Below are 20,163 nucleotides of genomic sequence, written 5' to 3'. Positions count from 1 at the left end.
CACATTTAGTCTTCACCCTTCGCCACATTTCCTAATGGTTAAGAACAAGTCGCATGGGGTTGCATCTTCATAAGTGACCATTCCCAATTTGCAAAGTTTGGTTTGACCTTTGATCTGATTGGGCGTGTTCAGGCACAACGTCATCCTGGGGTGGCGAACGAGATACTATGGAAATGGGACCAAAGGAGCCCAACTACCATGACAGCTCACACAGAGAGGGAGCTGCTAGTCTGATCCCTACGGGGCTGATGTGCCTCTGCCGCATATGGCTAGAGGGTGGCACTACGGCTTCAAGCCCAACTAAAGTCATGTGACACAAAGAGCCAATAGGAACTCAACTTCCCATACAAAGCTGCCAAGTCTGGTCTCAGTCTGAGGTTCCTTGTCCACCTGCTTAACTGTTGGCCAACTGTTGTTATTAATGTAAGCTGCCTTGGAGAAGACTTGAAAGGCAGCTTAGAAATATCTGAATGCAAAAAGCCCAGTGTCTCTTTCCTACCTCACTCAGGTGACATAGTAATGTCTGAACAGGCCACCAGCAGAAGGAACAAGCTGTTTAAGGGGACATGCACAACTACTTTCTTCACCTCTCCAAGCAAAGGTACAAAAAATGCCAAGAGCAGCAAAACATCACTAGCACGTGAACACGGATCTCTGCCAATCTCACTTCGATGAACAAAATGCCCATATAAAACATCTTTGTCCAACTTCTCTCCACTACAAAGGGGGAAAGCATACTTCTGAGAAGTTCCAACTTCCTTTACCAGTTGGATGTGTTAATGATATGTGTGTGTTGTTTGTTAACTAACAATTAACTTAAGGAATGCCACTTCATTATTTCTGCTCTTTACTTACACTGCAGCAAAGAAGAACCAATTAGCCTATGTTTTGCCAGTTCTCCCACTACCATTATTACATGGTTCTATTTCCTTGATTCTCATCTGTTATTTTTATGAAATTACAGGTAAGGGTTTAGTAAGAGTTACTTTGACATATATGAAGAAAGGTCTGGCCATTCAAAGCTGATCCGATGAAAGCACTGTATCACCATCTTCCCTGAGTTTGGCTCAAACATAGTTTATCAAAGTTATGTTTCCAGCTGTCTTTTGACTACCATTCCTGACCACTGGTCCTGCTAGCTAGGGATGATGGGAGTTATAGTCCAAAAACAGCTAGAGACCCAAGTTTGGGGAAACCCTGCTCTAACCATCCAAGCTAGCAACCACTGTTGAATATGAGCAGAGCGAAGTACTTTTTAATTAAGTACTACCGTAGTCACCACCATAAGGCGCTTTTGCCCATATTATTATTCATCATCCTTATAACATTTATATCCCACCTTTCCTCCAAGGAGGGGTTCACCTTCTCTCTACATTGTTCTCACAACAACCTGGTAAGGTAGGCTAGACTGAGAGATGGCAACTTCCCAAGCTATTTTGGTTGCCCAAACGCAGGCTCGAGTATATTCCACAATTCTGCAATTGTGGTACCCACTGCTGGGCTCAGAATTCAGCATCCTGTGAATGTCTGCATTCGTTTTTAACAGGGCCAACACAATTTTGATCCTGAAGACTGCAAATATAGCCCTGAAAATGAATGAGCACTAAATACGTAGTTCAATAACCCAGGTGAATGAATTCAGTAATGTCTACACAGACTGGCAGTCGCTCTGCAGGATTTCAGATGAGTGATGAACAGTGTTAATGGAATATACTTTTAGAGGCAATAAATTTACAAAATGTTAATGGGTTTACATCCACACCCCTTCTGTCTCGAAAGGAGTACCAGAGAGCCATGACAGAAGTCTCCGCAGAAGAGTTTTGAGAATCCCTGCTCCTGATAATAAGCTGTTCCAAGGAAGGAAAACCATCAAGCACATTGGAAATCATCAGAGTTGCATGTGAGACCCTAAATGTATTTGGACCGATACATATAGACAACGTAGGTTGAGGTCAAGAACGTGCATTTTCTGCCTCATTTTACACACACAAATACAATTTGTCAGTAATTCCCAAGGACTCTGCGCACATGAATTCAACATAATTAACAGAGAGAAACACAAAAAGGGATATAAAATTAAACATACTGTCCAGACTTAAAACCACAGAAATCCAAGTATTACTTGCTGGCATATACCACTCAAAACTACACAATTAGGATCCAAAACCTGATGCAAACTTTCTGAAACAGAGATGCTGTCACACAATCTTTTACTACCTACAAGGAGAAAGGACACAGACCAATCCCTCAAAAGCCTTAACCAGCTCTGAATATCTTTCCTGATCAGGGGAAATATTAATTACACGTTTTTGGGAACTATCAATCACACCCAGGTTTATTTGCAACATTAAGCCAGAGTTCCCCAGGTTGGATGTAACAGGGAACACTGGTTTAACACAAGCCAGGATCTTTGCACTGAAACCAGCAGGCAATGAGGGAGAAGAGGAAGGGCAAGGGAGGAAAACTCTGCTTTGCTGCTCATTCCCGGCTTCATAAACCATGGTTTACAAAACCTGCAATAATTGGCCAAACTGGGTCAGTGGCTTATTTATGGCCACTTAGCAAGTACATCACTGGGCTGGAATTTTGAATGAGGCCCTCTTAGCTCACACTCTTAGCTACTATATTCAGCGTTGACAGATTTAAACCTTGCTGGATCTACTTTGGTTTGTTTAGGCTAGGAACCTGAGGTTAAGTGCAAAGTAGTGGCTTTGAGGCTCAGAAGCAATTACCTATTGCACTCGAACCATGCATGTGTATATATGAGGTACAGAACTACATTTCAGAACTCCTACAGATGACCTGCTTATAAGCACTCCTCCCCATTTGTTTACAGGGAGATTAGATGAAGCTGCAACGAAGGAAGTGCTATCCCACACATTCCCACACATTTTCCTTATCGCATAAAGCCTGGTCCTTTGCGGAAGCGGGTTTCTTGCACAAGACTTCCCAATCAAGTATAATTGTACGGCCTGAATTTGCTGGTGTGTGACTGAATCCCATCCAGAAACAGGGAAGTGTCTGGAAATGGCTGTAGTCACCACAATCAGAAATTCTAACAGCCAAATTTTGTTTAGTGGAGGTGTTCGGGTTTTGCTGAGAAACGCATGTAAATCTACCAGTAACTCCCAATTTGCCTTCTGCCCTATTCCCTGCACCACAAGAAACTACTCTCGTGGGGGGGGAAACCACTTGATATTGAAGTTGTTGTTGTTGTTGTTTAGTCGTTTAGTCGTGTCCGACTCTTCGTGACCCCATGGACCATAGCATGCCAGGCACTCCTGTCTTGCACTACCTCCCGCAGTTTGGTCAAACTCATGTTCGTAGCTTCAAGAACACTGTCCAACCATCTCGTCCTCTGTCGTCCCCTTCTCCTTGTGCCCTCAATCTTTCCCAACATCAGGGTCTTTTCCAGGGAGTCTTCTCTTCTCATGAGGTGGCCAAAGTATTGGAGCCTCAGCTTCATGATCTGTCCTTCCAGTGAGCACTCAGGGCTGATTTCCTTCAGAATGGATAGGTTTGATCTTCCTGCAGTCCATGGGACTCTCAAGAGTCTCCTCCAGCACCATAATTCAAAAGCATCAATTCTTCGGCAATCAGCCTTCTCTGGACAGCCATAATTTTCCACAGAGCTGCATGGAAGAGCAGCCCTCTTCAGGTGTTCAACCTAAACAAAGGTGAGGGCAAAAGCATGCAGGGCACTTAATGGGGCGCATACTTGCCACAGCCCCCCCCCATTTCCCATGCATGGCAACTGCTGAACTTCCTGTTCAGCTGAATAGCTTAGAAGCCCCTTCAGACAAATGTCAGAAGTGGGGGGAGCAAGGACAGCACATGGCAGGGGCTATGCATGTCTTCCTTGGCTGGAGACTGGTCCATTAGGATGAATAGGGCACTGCCCCAGCAACCTCAGTCTACCTTTAGCCAGCACACACCTGTCTGCCTTCTTACTTACAAGCAGTCCAGGGGAGTGGCCTTAATTGTTCCCTTTCTCCTCCTTGGTCCCAGTGTTGCACTTGCAGAATTCAGCAGCAAGTAAGATGATGGGGGGCAAATTAGTTGGCCCTGCCATTGTCATTGGTTCTGGATCCACTTACTGTTGGTTTCCCTGCTTTTGATTGTAGCTGCTCCAAAGGGTACAAGCCACCACTGCCCGACTCCTTAATGGGTTCACATGTCCAGGCTGAACACCTGAAGAGGGCTTACTGTCTTACAGAGATAGCTCGCCACAGGCCCCACAGCTCAGCACAGTCAACCAAATATGACTTGGCAGGTGGGCACTTGTTGAATTTCTCCGCAAGGATAGGTTCCACTTTTGACACACAATCAGGTCAGATTCGTTCATAATCACTCGTTCTCTTCTGAGGTATTCCAAGTGTTATATTTATTTATTAGAAGTATAACAAATTATTTTTCCAAGTGTAAATGTGACCACCAAGAGAGGGCAAATTTGTATTTTGGAAAAGTGTACAGTCATACCTCGGGTTGCGTTAGCTACAGGTTGTGTATTTTCAACTTAAGAATGCAGTGGACCGTTTACTTCCGGGTTTCGCCACGCGTGCATCAGCAGAAGCATTCTGCGCGCTTTGTGCATGCGCAGCAGTCTGTGCGCTTCGCACGTGCGCAGAAGCGCTCTATCGGTGCTTCACACATGCTCAAAAACGCCGCTCTGGATGCGTACTTTTCGGGGTGCGAACGGCAGCCCAAAACGGATCAGGTATGTATCCAGAGGTACCACTGTATATTAGAGTAGGGAACCTTTTTCAGTTTGAGGGCCCCATTCCTGAGATGGGGTGGGTGTGAACAGAGGGAGGGGAAAGTGGGCAGAGCAATGAATGTAAATTTCACTTTGGTACAGACACACATATGCACACCTCTCCCAGTCAAGTGAGAGGCATTAAGGGAGGTTAAGGAAACAATGCAACCAGTCAAAAACATTTAAGGATGGTGCAAAGCCATCCTGAGAGGGGGTGTGGCCTGGGGAAAGTCCAGAGGGCCAGATAGAGAACCTTGTGAGTGCGCATTTGGGACCCCCACCCAAGGCCTAAGGTTCCTTACCCCTGGTGTACATCACATACACATGCATCAGGGCTGGGCCATGGGCAGTGGTCCAGAGTGCCAGGAGTCAGGAACCGGGAGCCAAGAGAGAAAGCAGGATATGAGGCCAACCAGGAGGTAAGGTCAGAGAATGAACACTCATGTGCATTTAAGTTGTACACATCCAGCTTTACATTTTTGGCAAAAAAATTAAAATGGTAGCAGAAAGAGGACAGGCATTCAGGAAAGAGAACTTTGGCAATCCCATCCGCCATTGAACCTCATGTGTTTAGACTACAGTGGTACCTCTACTTACGAATTTAATGCGTTCCGAACACACATTTGTAAGTCGAAAAAATTTGTAAGTCGAATCCCATAAGTATGCATTGGGAGAAAAATTTGTAAGTCGAAGCAACCCTATCTAAAAATCCGTAAGTAGAAAAAATCCTATCTAAACCGCATCCAAGATGGTGGATGGAGCTCCATTCGTAAGTAGAAACATTCGTAAGTAGAGTTATTTGTAAGTAGAGGTAACACTGTATATGCAATGTGCCAGGAGTATGGGCAGGAGTCAGGCTCTGGGGCCTGTAGTGCTTTGCAGGACTGGGGCCTGCCTTGGCTTGTGCTGGAGAAGCAAGGAGTGGTCACTCAGGTGAGGCCTCAGCTTGTGCTGGAGAAGCAAGGAGTGGCCACTCAGGTGAGGCCACTTGATACCTCACTGCACCTGGTGGCAGGAGCTGGGAGGGATAAAAGCTCAGCATTTCCCTTCAGCTCTTTGCCACAGCAACGCTATCCCTGCCTGGTTGCCTCTGGCCTCTTGGTCCTTGGACCCTTGCCTTGCCGACGCCTTGCTCCTCAACCCTTGGACCTTTGCCTTGCCGACGCCTTGCTCCTTGACTCCCAGACCTTCGCCTCTGCCTTGTTCCTTGACCCTGCGACTGCCTGCTGCTGGACCCTCAGCCCTGCACCTGCTCCTGCTTCTTCACCACCATCTTGCCTCTGGTCCTGATGTCCTCAGCCAGGGCCTCAACCGCCCGCTGACCGGACCGTGACACAATGTTGGCTATTGGTGTGCAATCCCCGGAAATTTGCCCCCACGTAAATTGCGGGCTTACTGTATGCTAGCACTTCAGTAGACCTTGCTTTGCCAAGGAAGGTTCATCTAAAAAAATCAAGTCCTTCCCCCCCCCCTCCCCATTCCTACCCATGAAGAGCCAATGGCCAGGCTGGGCAGGTGGAACTAGGTCAGATCAGGAGGAATTTCTACAGGTACAAAGTTCAACACATAGGGAAGTGATGAGCAGTTCCTGACAAGATTGACACCTAACAAGAAGTCAAGATTGACTGCGGCTCCATGTTATTCAGTGACACACCTGAATTTGCTACTATAAAATGTGTTAAAAAAAGACTTTCAGAAGTCACCTCCCAGCAGGGATACAAGTCATGTCAGTTTCAATTTATATGTCTCTCACAGAGCTGAGAAACACCTTGCTTCAACTTCTACCTTAAGGCTTTGTATCTTAAGGCAGATCTACCATATTTGTAAATAGCTAGAGACTCTACAATCTGATATGGAGAGAAATGCCTTGCAGAATAAAATTCACTCTGAATAAAGAAACACATTTTGCTTGCAAGAAATATCACTGGGGTTGCTCAATACCATACAAGAAACTGATAAGACAGTTGCAAGGTTTCTTTTATCATTTCCCCAGCTCAAATGAGGCAGACTTGTTTAGGAACACACAATGGGAATGTAATAAACTGATTTTCATTAAAAATCAATAGGGAGGGCCGGTTCCCTCATAACATTTGGTTCCATGGCACAAACAGGTGGGAAATGTTGTGCTCGAACTGGTCATCCCTAACAACTGTTTCAGCATGCTTGTATAAGGAGGAGCTATCAGAAGCATTCCTGAAAAATCTAAATGGAAGGGAAGTTCCAATTAAACATTTGCTGTTTATGTCTCCATTCAGGACTTGCTTCAAAGCATCCCATGGAGCCAATATTATTTCAGAAGATGCCTGGAGTTAGGAAACTGCCATTTCCGCCTTTCATAATTCTTGTTCCTTGTAATTATTATTTTTAATCAGGTTTCAAGTCCTCATGATAGCGAAGGTCACCTTCAAGTGTTAAGCAATGTCTAAAAAAAGTTTAATTATAAAGGCTGAAATGTTTATTAATAAGCATGTTTGTGACCCTTTCTAGTCAGTTACTTCTACAAATCCTATATTTGCCAGTAAGTTCAGCTGAACTCAAGTGGGACTTATTTCAAAGTAAACATGCATGGGATCATAACCTCCTACCTAGACTCCTCCATGCTTTCCTACTGGGAAGGAGGAAAAAACACACACATCATGTTTGCCACAGCTGTACCAGCACGTAGTGTGTCAAATTGAAAGGTCAGGCCCTGGTCCTCACCTCTAAATTACAGAAACATAGATTTGTAGAGCTGGAAGGGACGGCAAGGACCATCTAGTCCAGGCATAGGCAACCTTGGCTCTCCAGATGTTTTGGAACTACAACTCCCATGATCCCTAGCTAACAGGGCCAGTGGTCAGGGATCATAGGAGTTGTAGTTCCAAAACATCTGGAGAGCCAAGGTTGCCTATGCCTGATCTAGTCCAACCCCCTACAATGCATGGGACTCAAACCCACAACCCTGAGATTAAGAGTCTCATGCTCTACTGACTGAGCTATCCCTCAGGGCATGTGTTGGAAAGCCTTGATTGCCCATGTTTTTTTCCCAGCAAATGTCTACCACATCTTTAGGGGAAAGCATCTTCCATTCATGTGTGTGTGTGTGTGTGTGTGTGTGCGCGTGCACACACACACATATATATGGACATATAGATGGGGAATGTAATATAAACAGGAGCCAAAATTACCATGAAAGGCAATAGGTACGTATTCCGTGACAATTCTATGCAAAGCTCAAGAGTAAACCAGATACACACAGCATTATTAGCAGGAGATAACATAATCATCCTAGGTCTAACACCTGGAGTGAGAGGGAAAACACCATTGTTTCAATTCAGGTCTAAGCAAATAATATCAAGCTCCCTGATAAGTTCCCATTGACAATTTCATGGTGGAGCCTCCCTTTGAAGTTCCTTTGTTGAAGGATCCTGGGAAACTAAAATATTTTCCTATTGGTTTCTGAATGCTGCCAACGGCTGTGTTAGATCTGTGTCCATTTATTCCTTTCCACAGAGATTGATCTGTTTGCCCTCCATCGGTAGGACAGAAGGGCATTGCTGCCAGGTGATAGCACGCATCAGCCTGGATGGCTCAGTTGGTTAGAGCATGGTGCTAATAATGCCAAGGTTGCAAGTTCAATTCCTGTAGGGTTGGACTAGGCGATCCTCAGGCTCCCCTTCCGACATGACAACACTATGGTTCTATGCTGGAAGATGAACAGGTGAAGCAGCCCCTGACATGGCTGATGATGTTGCAATAAGAAGATACAGGGACAAAGCTGACCACTGGGTTCGCTGCAGGGTCTGTGCTCTTGTAGCCTGTTATTGCAAGTAGCTCTTTTCAGTTAAGGCAGGCATAGGCTAACTCGGCCCTCCAGATGTTTTGAGACTACAATTCCCATCATCCCTGACCACTGGTCCTGTTAGCTAGGGATGATGGGAGTTGTAGCCCCAAAACAGCTGGAGGGCCGAGTTTGCCTATGCCTGAGTTAAGGGGATATCTGTAAGGCCTGATGGACTCTTAAGTCATGAAAGCTTATACCATAATAAGTGTGTGTATCTGAAGAAGTGTGCATGCACACAAAAGTTAATATATAAATATAAACTTAGTTGGTCTTTAAGGTGCTACTGAAGGAATTTTTTTATTTTGCTTCGACTCAGACCAACACGGCTACCTACCTGTAACCATAATAAACTGTTAGCTACAAAACCATCCTGGAAACTGTTGCCACAAGGAAAGTTTCTCTCTCATCTGGGGCCACCACAGCACATCTTACCAAAAGACAACACCCCTCTTTTGGAGCCAAACTACATGTTACACTTCGGAAGAAGCCAAACCATTGGTCCATGTAGTTCGGTATCAGCTTTAGCTCCAGTTTCAGGCAAGAATCTCTCCCAGCCCTACCTGGAGATGCCAGGGATTGAACCTGGGACCTTCTGCATGCAAGGCAGATGTTCTGTCACTGAGCTATTGTGCATCCCCAACCATGGGCCCAGCCAGGATTTTTGTTAGCGGGGAGGAATGACCTTTGTTGCAGGGGCAGAACTGTCGTGATTGGTCAGTTAAGTATTTCTATTGTTTTACTTGATGTAGGGGGGCTCTGCCCCTCCCTGTCTACGCTCATGCCCCTAACCACTTAATAAGTAGTATGCAACTGCAACTTGTGCTTTTTATTATATGTGCCAGGGGGTGGGGAGTGGAACATGATGATATTATTATCCTGACCACGGTGCAGAAGGGTTTAATCCACTCTATCCTGAGACACGATGGAAATTTGTTCCTGCTCAGCCAATGGGAACTTTCTTCCTAAGCTGCAAAATGGAGTCGGACCCGCCAGTTTCCATCCCAATTGCAGCTTGAAAGGGATGCGCTGCTGTGACCAGCAAAATAATCCCCTGGTGCCTTTATTTATTTCATTTGTTTATTTACATTTATATCCCTCCTTTTCTCCCAAATGAGCCAAGGGCAAGAAACACATCTGCAATAAAAAACACAATACAAAATATTTAAAACATTTCAAAACTTTAACCAATTAAGGAAAAAACAGAAGGCATGTGCACTGAACATACTGCATACTTTGATTCTCAGAAGAGAAATTGGAAAACTGAGCCAAGTGTTGTATACAAAATCTGCGCTAATTCCCTTATGGGGTACACAAGAGCCCTTATAGAAACCTTTGTAGGTTCTCCATCGGTAGGAGAAAATAACAGAGGCCAACCAGAGAATATTGAGAAGCAAAGCAGCTAGTAAGCCTGATCTTTATTAAAGCTGTTGCAACAGGGTGCTCCCCTCACACATAGAAGAGAGGAGGAGGACCCAGAACAAAGGTGTGTCAAAATGGTTTCAGGACTGTCTTCCTGTGTGCTGCTCCAGACATGTGGTTTATATATTTATGTACGTGTTTGTTTGGTACATTTATGAACATTTATTATATATCTAAGATCTTAAAAGTTTTATAACGAAAGTTATGCAAAAGTAAGTTGTGCACAGTATGTCCTGAGTTTTAGAATTCCATCTGAACGCAAAACATCAGTATAAAGAAAGGATGGGGAACCTGTAACCCTCTGTATGTTGATGGACTACAACTCCCATCAGTACTAGTCAGGAATGATGGAAACTGTAATCTCTAGCAACATCTGGAGGAGCACAGATTCCCTGTTCCCAAAGCAGAGGTTGGCCCTGTGTGTTTATCTAATAGCAGAAATCAGACGATTATTAACAGCCAAGTGGTGTGACTTATTTGCAATTGTCTAACCTACGTTTTCGCTACGGTAATGATTATGGATCAACATTCCACAGCATTTATTTCTCCTGCCCTCTTGTTTGATGTGCAAACTACTCGGTGTAAAAGAAAAACAACCACCACCTTGGCAACACGCAAGCAGTATATTTGTGGTTAAGTGACAGCCAGTCTTGAGCAAGGTACGATCAAGCATGTGAAAGGAGCAAAGTAGTACTGTAAATAAGAAATGTCCAAAAAGGATGCGCTTTCAGAGCGGTTTCCCCCTAGCCTCGCTGCTTTCCCAGGTCAGACCCACACTTTAGCTTTCAATCGGAGCAAACATCAATCTAGAGAAAACCCGAATTTTCTCCAATTGAGTGCTAAAGAATGCTCCCACAGCAGGACAATAAGAAGTGTGGATAAGCACTTAGCATTCCTTGCCTGCTCATTTTTCCAGTTCAAACTGAGTGATCCTGAACCCTTTGGTTTCTGTTCTGTTGCAGTTGAAAACTCTGAATCGAATGGGAAGACAAATAGAATTCCATTCACCAATCAACATCACTTAAGTAAACAAAATGCTAGGATGAGGACAGAAATATTTATATCTCCAATATAAATTTCCAATACGTGTTACTGGGCTGAAGGTACAGATGAGGCACATAAAGCAAAGTGAAATTGTATACTGTGGTGGCAAACACATAGTTCCACATTTTCTGAGATAAGGGCACTATCTGCACTAGACATTTAAAACACTACCATACCACTTTAATCATGGCGAATAATTATGGGGACTGTGGTTTCTTAAAGGTGCTGAGAGTTGTTAGGATTGAACCTGGGACCTTCTCATGCAAAAAGCAGACGCTCTGCCACTGAACTATGGTCCCAATTATGTTCAGGGATCTTTTGCAATGCCAATTGGGGGGGGGGGCACTTGGAGATGCCTTTGGGCTGAGTCCAACGTATACCCAGACCCACTTAAAAATAAATTAATTAAACACTGGCCCCGAAGCAAATGCATATATGGCTAAGAAGCCTCAGGATCCAAGGAGCTGGATGGAGAGAGCCTGCCATAAGAGAGCTGGCCACATTTCACCAATGGCGCCCATATTCTATGCATAATTAAAAGTAGATCTGGCAGATCCACACCATACATTCAAAGCACAGGACTTACCCCAGAGGTTCCTGGGAACTGTCGTTTGCTAAGGATGCTGGGAATTTTAAATTCAGAAGATCCATAATTGATAAGATCTATTTGGTCGTGCAAGATTTTGGCCTCATGCAGGGCACCCTATTACGAAAGATTACCAAAGACTGTTATAACTTTGAAGGGGGGAAACTAAGCTGCCAAGATTCTCTGGGGAAAGTGAGTGGGCTGTAAATGGATGGTGTGGATCTGGCCCTTGCAGATCTGAAACCTACCAGGAACGAAAAACAATACACCACATTTTCTTGTGCAATCAGTCCTGTGGGACTAAAAATACTGTAGTTACTTTGTTAAGTATGCCCCAAATTTCTCCAGATGCAAACAGTCAAAACACCAGCAGAAAATCCTACCCCCCAGCCCACCCGCTTTTTCTCTTTCCAACAAACCCAGCCAAGCTGCAATCACAATCAATGCCATATCTCAAGAACAGGAGAAATACAGCCAATTCATGCCGTGAAGAAGATGCTTTAGATCATGCATCCCCAAACTTCGTCCCTCCAGATGTTTTGGACTACAATTCCCATCTTCCCCGACCACTGATCCTTTTAGCTAGGGATCATGGGAGTTGTAGGCCAAAACATCTGGAGGGCCGCAGTTTGGGGATGCCTGCTTTAGATACACCAGTTGTCAACAGCCACCTGTGGCTCCACAGTTTTGGATGCCATGCATTTAGTTTGGGATCCACCCAACACACAAAACCGGTTGCGCCGTTTCAATTCCCAACCAAAATCAGACTGCTCCAGAGCAACTCCTGGCGGTTCTCTATGAAGCAAGTCCTGCCTTTGTTGTTTTTAAAACATGCAATTTAGGGAGAATGACACACTCACCAATATGAGAGGAGAGATTATGCTGTGGTTTTGCGGAGGTGTTGATTACAGGTAGATAAATATCAAAAATGAAACCCGTATTATTTCTCAGCAGATTTCTCCCCCGATTTCCAACTTTTCTCCCACAAATCCCCTCCTCCTCCTCTCTCCCAATCTCAACTGAATGTCAACAGGATTATTAACCCAGAGTAAGTGTTGAAGGCGAGCAGGCCAAGGTCCTCAGAAGAAAATTTTTGTATCAGGGCACTTTCCAACTTTCAACTTTCCAAGCTCAAGTTTTATTCCAAATGTCTTCTCCATCTGCTAGTTTGTGAACCTCAAAATTTCTGCTCTGTGCTGAGGTTTTGGGACAGGAAATAGTGGGAAACTTTAACAACAGCAGCAAAACAGCTTGCATCAATATTCTCTTTCCTCCCTTGCATTCTTCTGATGAGACACAAATTTTCCACAATTATTTAAAAGGGAGAGAGAGAGAGAGAGAGAGATGGGCAGGCAGGCAGGCCTGGTGAGTGAAAAAAGACACACATACACACAAAGCAGTGAAAGAAAATGTGCCCTATGAAATTTATTCTTTCCCTTCCAACAAATCCATCTGTACCAAAGTCTCTCCACAGCCCACATCTCTCTCACACACACTCACAAATGCTCATCCCAACACCAAGCAAAGGCATTTATCTCCACCCTCACCTCCCAGTCCAATTATGTATGTTCCACGTGGGGGGTGATCCATGTAGAAACAGATTCTTTACGACTCCAGAAACCACACCACTTTGATGGCTTTTCCCTTTGGTAGTTTACAAACGTGGGAGAGGTTTGATCCTTCCAACACACACTTTCACTGCAGCTGGCTACAGACTGATGCCTCCACACCACCACAATTTCCCAGCGACTCTTTTAAAGTACAGAAAGCAAACAACAAAAAAGGTCTGCTTTAGGAATTTCTTCCAGGGGTGGGGAAACCTTCGGACGCTTTTGAACTAAAAGTGCCATCAACCCCGGCCTGTGCGGCCAATAGTTAAGGCTGATGGGACTTGTAGTCCAATATCTGGAGGGCCCAAGGCTCCGTGTCCCTGCTGCGCCCTATCATCACAGCAACCCCACCACAAGCCTTCCCTTCCCCCTCCTGCACACACCACGGGGAGGGGGGAGGGGGTCCGACACATAGCCTACCACCCTTCAGACTTTCACTTGCGCCCATCAGTACGCGCGCGCGCAGCCCAAGTCTGCATCATGGTCTTAGTAGTCCTTATCAGAGATACCCAAGTGCGCACACACGAACTAAAGACTCGAGAGTATTTGTGGGATATTTTGGAGCTGGGGACAGTCCCACCCCGTATTATAGCGCTCTCGAAAAATAATTATTGACTATGAAAGGGCAGGACGACGCCGCCGGCGCCTCCCACCCGTCCAAGGCAACATACACCGACTTCACTTACCAGCCGCGTTGAGTTTCTTTTTTTAAAAAAAACAAAACAGCTCGATCCTGGAGCGCTGGGCACGGGATGGAGAGCCCTCTCTCCTCCCCCACGATGGCGCTAACTGGAACCTGCAGATGAGCCCGGAGAGGGGGAGCAGATGGATCGGGGCTTCGGCGCCGGCAGCATCTCCTCCCGGGCTGCTATTTTGAACGCCCCGAGCCCCCCATCTCTCTCCCCCCCACCTCCTTCCGGCTTGTTTGTTTGGCGAAAGAGGACGCAGCTCAGGGCGCAAAGTTTCCCTGGCCGAGCCTGCAAGTTAGCCGCGGCGGTTCCAGAGCCCGAGCAAGCGGGCAGGGCAAGGCAAGGCGATGCGGGCTTGGGGTCTTTCTTCGGCGCCTGTCTGCGCCCTCCTCCTCCTCCTCCTCCCGGCACCAGCCGAAGCGGCTGCTCCCGGAGTGCGTGCGCGCTTGTTGTGTCGGTGTGCCTGCGCGCGCGTCCCTAACGCTGCCTCTCCAGGGCTGTAACCATTGTAGCCAGCCGCGAAGCAGCCTCCCCCGCCCGCCCGCCCGCCTCTTAGCCACTCACGCCCCTCGGGGAAGCTGCTGACACAAGCTCGATGGGATCCCGTCTCCCGCTCGCTCTCTCCCTCCTGTCCCGCCCCGTTCTGGGGCCCTGGCAGGTCTAGCCGCTCTCTGGTTACTAAGCCAACCTCCAGGCCTGCTTGCTGTTGCCGCCGCCGCCGCCGCCAAGAGCAACGTGGTTTCTTCCTCTCCTTTAACTTTTTCAAAACGCTCCAGGAAAGCCGCCCATCTTTCCAAGATGATAAAGCTAGGTTTTCTATTTTCCTATACTTCGCACTCGCTCCTGCACATTGATCATTTTTTTATCTTCCATTCTTTGCAATGGCTTGTGCACAAAATAAGATTTAACGTCGTTTAATATAATATCTAATATATTATATTTAATATAATACGATACTTTTTCCTGTGCTTTGCATTGGCTCATAATAATGATGATGATGATAATAAATATAATACTTTCTTTTCTAATAATAATAAGGGTTTTTCCTGTGCTTTGCCTTGGCTCCTACTACTTTATTACCACTACCACTACCACTGTGTGTGTGTGTATGCAGGAGTCAATGCAAAAAAAGTAAGAACTTATTGTTCTTGTTGTTTTTACTAGGTATTCTTTTCATTGGCTCCTATGTTATTTATTATTATTACAAAATATTATTATTAGAAATACATTCTGAACCAAAGAACCTCTGGATATTGACTAAGAAGCCTCACTGAATCACATAGTTGTGAAATGAAGAGACCAGCTGAGGGGAGCAGCAACCAAGCACTGCCACATTTTTCATAGCTGGGAGTATGATGTCACCCCTGGTTGCTGTTTGCCATTATTATTATTATTATTATTATTATTATTATTATTATTATTATTATTTACATTTCTACACCACCCTTTATCTGAGGATCACTGGGTGGTTTACAGTATAAATCTGCATGCCAAAGAAATAACTTTTCCTCTATGAAACCCATCAAAGTAAATGCAACCAAAGGGAGGTTACCCTTATCCTCTCCACTCCTTTAAGATGCCTCCTCCCCCATCACTTCCAGACTGTCCTCACTTTGCAGGTTCTTAAAAGGAGAGAGCATCTGTTGCGCACAAGTTCCTCACAGAGAGTTTGGGAACCCCAGGTGTAGATTTGGGGGGGGGGGATGGGATTCTTACAAGATATCACCTTACAATAACTATAGCTTTGCAATAACTGAAGTGTGCACGCACGCCTAATTTTCTCTTGCTTGCATTCCCCTCCCAGTGTTGAATTTTAAGGTGTTAGAGCAGGAAGCCTAGCTCTTTTACTTTGCAGTGCACAATTCACATGGATGGTGCTGTTATTTACTACAGGGAACCAGGCAGAGGGCCTTCTCGGTAGTGGCGCCCGCCCTGTGGAACGCCCCCCCTTCAGATGTCAAGGAAATAAACAACTATCTGACTTTTAGAAGACATCTGAAGGCAGCCCTGTTTAGAGAAGTTTTTAATGTTTGATACTTTATCGCTTTTTATTATTGTTGTTAATATTCGGTTGGGAGACGCCCAGAGTGGCTAGGAAAACCCAGCCAGATGGGCGGATTATAAATAAATAAATAAATAATACTTTGCTTTATTATTTCTACCTATGACCCACCTAATAAAATACCTTCTGTAGGTGACATACACCAACAAAACAAGATTGAAAACACACCATGCAACAATTCAAATGAAATAACTGTAAAACCAGCAAGAGCTCATCAATAAAATTCATCATTTTTTCAATCCTGTTATTATAGTTATTGCTAATAATAAAATAACCACAATATGCATATTTTTCTAGCTCAGTTTACATTGCACTGCTTTGCATACACAACCTTAGTCATTCTTACCGCAGTAAAGTAGATCTGTGTTATATCCTCAGGAGGTAGGTTATGAAGGCGAACGGACGTTCTCTTTCCGGGACTACCTGAGCGGCAGGAATGAAGGACAGAAGCCTGATATTACAGAGGGGCAAGAAAGGGGTGTGTCTACAAGGCCGCTGTGGGCCCTGGGTCAATGTGAATGGTGGATGGATTAGCAACACTACCCTGCTAGCGCCCAGAGCAGGTGGGGGAACAGGTAAAACCTTGCTGGAATAAATGACCCATGTTTTGCACCTCTCTGGTGTGGTTTCAGGAAGGGAAGTATCCTGTGGGACACAATACCAGCACCTTTTTTGTTGTTAAAAAGTGTGGCACTTACCATAACAACTTCATGGTAAGTACCAGCACCTATTTTTCTACTTAAAAAAAAAAAGCACTGGGTGTATCTGTCTTGGATGCGTTAGTTGAGATTCCTGAATTGCAGGGGTGTGGACCAGATGTTCCTTGGATTCCTTCTATGGATCTCTAGAGCCCCGAGGATGCAGAACACCAAATATGAAGAGGCTTGGAAACAATACACTTTCCTAGCCAAAAGATTGAATATCAATATGAACCAAAAAAATGTAATCTTTTTAAAAAAAGAGAATGTGGAATTATATGAAGGCAGGCATCTTTCCACCAGGCCCACTGCTTTTAGAACTCTCTCTGTTCTGCCACCTCTATTGTTATCTCTCTCCCCCCCCCCCCCCGTTTCTTTCCCCTAAGGAGTTAAAAATAACCCGTTAGAAACGCCTAAAAACAATTACCTACCCTCAAACTAAACATTTCGAGGTTGCCAGAGGCAGAACTTTTCAACCATGCCTGGGTAAACATGAGAGTTTTTTAACAGTGAAAGCCTAAACTGATGTTTTCCAGTGGCAATGAAGATAAACTTGGAAAGAGTGAACTCCTTGGATCACAAAAACAATAGTGGGAATGACTGGAGCTCTTCCAAAGAACACGTCTCCAAATTAAGATAACAAAGACCTACAAAGAGTCGTGTGGCTCCTTCGAGACTTAAGGAGACATTTATTAAGGCACAGAGCAGGGGTAAGCAGAATATTGTCTGAGATCTGCTGGTACATCTTCAAAATCCCACTATCTGTCTTTCTGGAAACAATTAAATATATTTTTGTTCCAACAAGCTTTCCCAACTGGATGAATGGATCTTTCTGCCTTGGGTATCTCCTCTTTCTGTTTTTAAATTCACCTGTTTATGTTTTTTTAAAAAAACGTTTTCCACTGTTTTTATTTCATTTTGTCCATCACCTTGAGATGTTTGTGCAATTAAAAAACAATAAGAAATATATTTAAAAATATCCTTATCTACCCAAAGAAGAACTCACGTATCACTGCTTTGCTTGTTATTCTTTTGTCGCACCTAATATAATTTTTGCCAAAGTGTTTCACTTTGAATTGTTGTCAATAATTCACAATATGTTGTTTCTTTCAAATGGGGGATGTGAATGTAGGAGACTTGATGCAGCAAACATAATGCAGACTTTGTGTTTTTTGGGAGCGGAGCTACAGCAGGAGAGTGAGTAAACAATTACAAGCTTCAGTGCTCCAGCTTGGAAAGTTGCTGTGTTTACTTGCAAAACAGTCCCTATGGAAGACCCACAGGCATATAGCTTTCAGGAAATTTCCCTACCAGACATGCTGAGGAAAAAAGGAACTGCCAGAATCCTGTCACAGCAAAGTTTCTAAGCATTTGTCTCAATCCAGCAAAGATTATCTGTGGGCGAAAACAGACCTTTATTGTCCTGGTCCTCATCTTCATCATACATTTAAATCAGTATCGTATCAGTTTAAACAGTGCAGAATGGGGTGAAGGGTCTTGAGCAGCTCAAAATGTTTTGCTGCCCAGAACAAAGGGGCAGGCTGGTGCACCTCCCCTCCCAAATTCAACATATTGGTTTGGCAATCAAATCTTACTTCACTGGCTCCTTCCACTGCACCTGGGAGCAGGGGGCTAGCTTAGGGTGTGCTGGGCAGCAAACACCTGCAAGACCTTGCTGGCTTTCCCTCTTCCCCCCAGCATCTGCCGCCTGAGGCACCTGCCTTGCTTTGCCTAATGGTAGGACCTGCCCTACCATTATGGTGTTGGAGGAGACTCTTGAGAGTCCCATGGACTGCAAGAAGATCAAATCTATCCATTCTTAAGGAAATCAGCCCTGAGTGCTCACTAGAAGGACAGATCGTGAAGCTGAGGCTCCAATACTTTGGCCACCTCATGAGAAGAGAAGAATCCTTGGAAAAGACCCTGATGTTGGGAAAGATGAAGGGCACAAGGAGAAGGGGACGACAGAGGACGAGATGGTTGGACAGTGTTCTCGAAGCTACGAACATGAGTTTGACCAAACTGCGGGAGGCAGTGCAAGACAGGAGTGCCTGGCGTGCTATGGTCCATGGGGTCACGAAGAGTCGGGCACGACTAAACGACTAAACAACAACAACAACTTCAATATCAAGTGGTCCCCGTCCCCCACGAGAGTAGTTTCTTGTGGTGCAGGGAATAGGGCAGAAGGTAAATTGGGAGTTACTGGTAGATTTACATGCGTTTCTCAGCAAAACCCGAACACCTCCACTTCACAAAATTTGGCTTTTAGTATTTCTGATCTGTGGTGACTACAGCCATTTCCAGACACTTCCCTGTTTTTGGATGGGATTCAGTCACACACCAGCAAATTCAGGCCATACAAGTATACTTGATTGGGAAGTCTTGTGCAAGAAACCCGCTTCCGCAAAGGACCAGGCTTTTTGTGATAAGGAAAGTGTGTGGGAATGTGTGGGATAGCACTTCCCTGTAAAGAAATGGGGAGGAGCGCTCATAAGCAGGCCATCTGTAGGAGTTCTGAAATGTAGTTCTGTACCTCATATATACACATGCATGGTTCGAGTGCAATAGGTAATTGCTTCTGAGCCTCAAAGCCACTACTTTGCACTTAACCTCAGGTTCCTAGCCTAAACAAACCAAAGTAGATCCAGCAAGGTTTAAATCTGTCAACGCTGAATATAGTAGCTAAGAGTGTGAGCTAAGAGGGCCTCATTCAAAATTCCATCCCAGTGATGTACTTGCTAAGTGGCCATAAATAAGCCACTGACCCAGTTTGGCCAATTATTGCAGGTTTTGTAAACCATGGTTTATGAAGCCGGGAATGAGCAGCAAAGCAGAGTTTTCCTCCCTTGCCCTTCCTCTTCTCCGTCATTGCCTGCTGGTTTCAGTGCAAAGATCCTGGCTTGTGTTAAACCAGTGTTCCCTGTTACATCCAACCTGGGGGACTGGCTTAATGTTGGTCTGCAAATAAACCTGGGTGTGATTGATAGTTCCCAAAAACGTGCAATTAATATTTCCCCTGATTAGGAAAGATTATTCAGAGCTGATTAAGGCTTTGGGGGGATTGGTCTGTGTCCTTTCTCCTTGTAGGTAGTAAAAGATTGTGTGACAGCATCTCTGTTTCAGAAAGTTTGCATCAGGTTTTGGATCCTAATTGTGTGGTTTTGAGTGGTATATGCCAGCAAGTAATACTTGGATTTCTGTGGTTTTAAGTCTGGACAGTATGTTTAATTTTATATCCCTTTTTGTGTTTCTCTCTGTTAATTATTCTCTATGTTGAATTCATGTGTGCATTGTCCTTGGGACATGACTAAACGACTAAACAACAACAGGACCTGCCCTGTGCAGAGTGTTATACAGTTGTATCTCGTTTTGCAGCCGGGATCCATTCCAGAGCCCTGGCCGCTAGCCGGAAAGCACGTAGGGCAAAGTGCCGTGTCTGCGTGTGGGTTGGTTTGCGCTTCCGCGCATGCGGCAAA

At 44.9% G+C, this 20,163-nt stretch overlaps 1 protein-coding gene across 9 annotated transcripts in view; it reads right to left on the bottom strand.

Annotated features, from left to right (window-relative positions):
* The window catches only part of PTPN13 (protein tyrosine phosphatase non-receptor type 13), a 144,583-nt gene extending 130,120 nt beyond the window's left edge, over positions 1–14,463 (bottom strand). For all 9 annotated transcript variants that reach the window (XM_035114073.2, XM_060278416.1, XM_060278419.1 and 6 more), the window contains exon 1: positions 13,925–14,463. The gene's annotated coding sequence lies outside the window, so the exon portion shown is untranslated. The remainder of the gene's footprint in view (positions 1–13,924) is intronic.
* Positions 14,464–20,163: the final 5,700 nt, after the last annotated feature.

The sequence above is a fragment of the Zootoca vivipara genome, chromosome 9 (assembly GCF_963506605.1).
Source record: "Zootoca vivipara chromosome 9, rZooViv1.1, whole genome shotgun sequence".
In the NCBI taxonomy this organism is placed as follows: Eukaryota; Metazoa; Chordata; class Lepidosauria; order Squamata; family Lacertidae; genus Zootoca; species Zootoca vivipara.
This window is presented reverse-complemented; position numbering and strand designations above follow the sequence as displayed.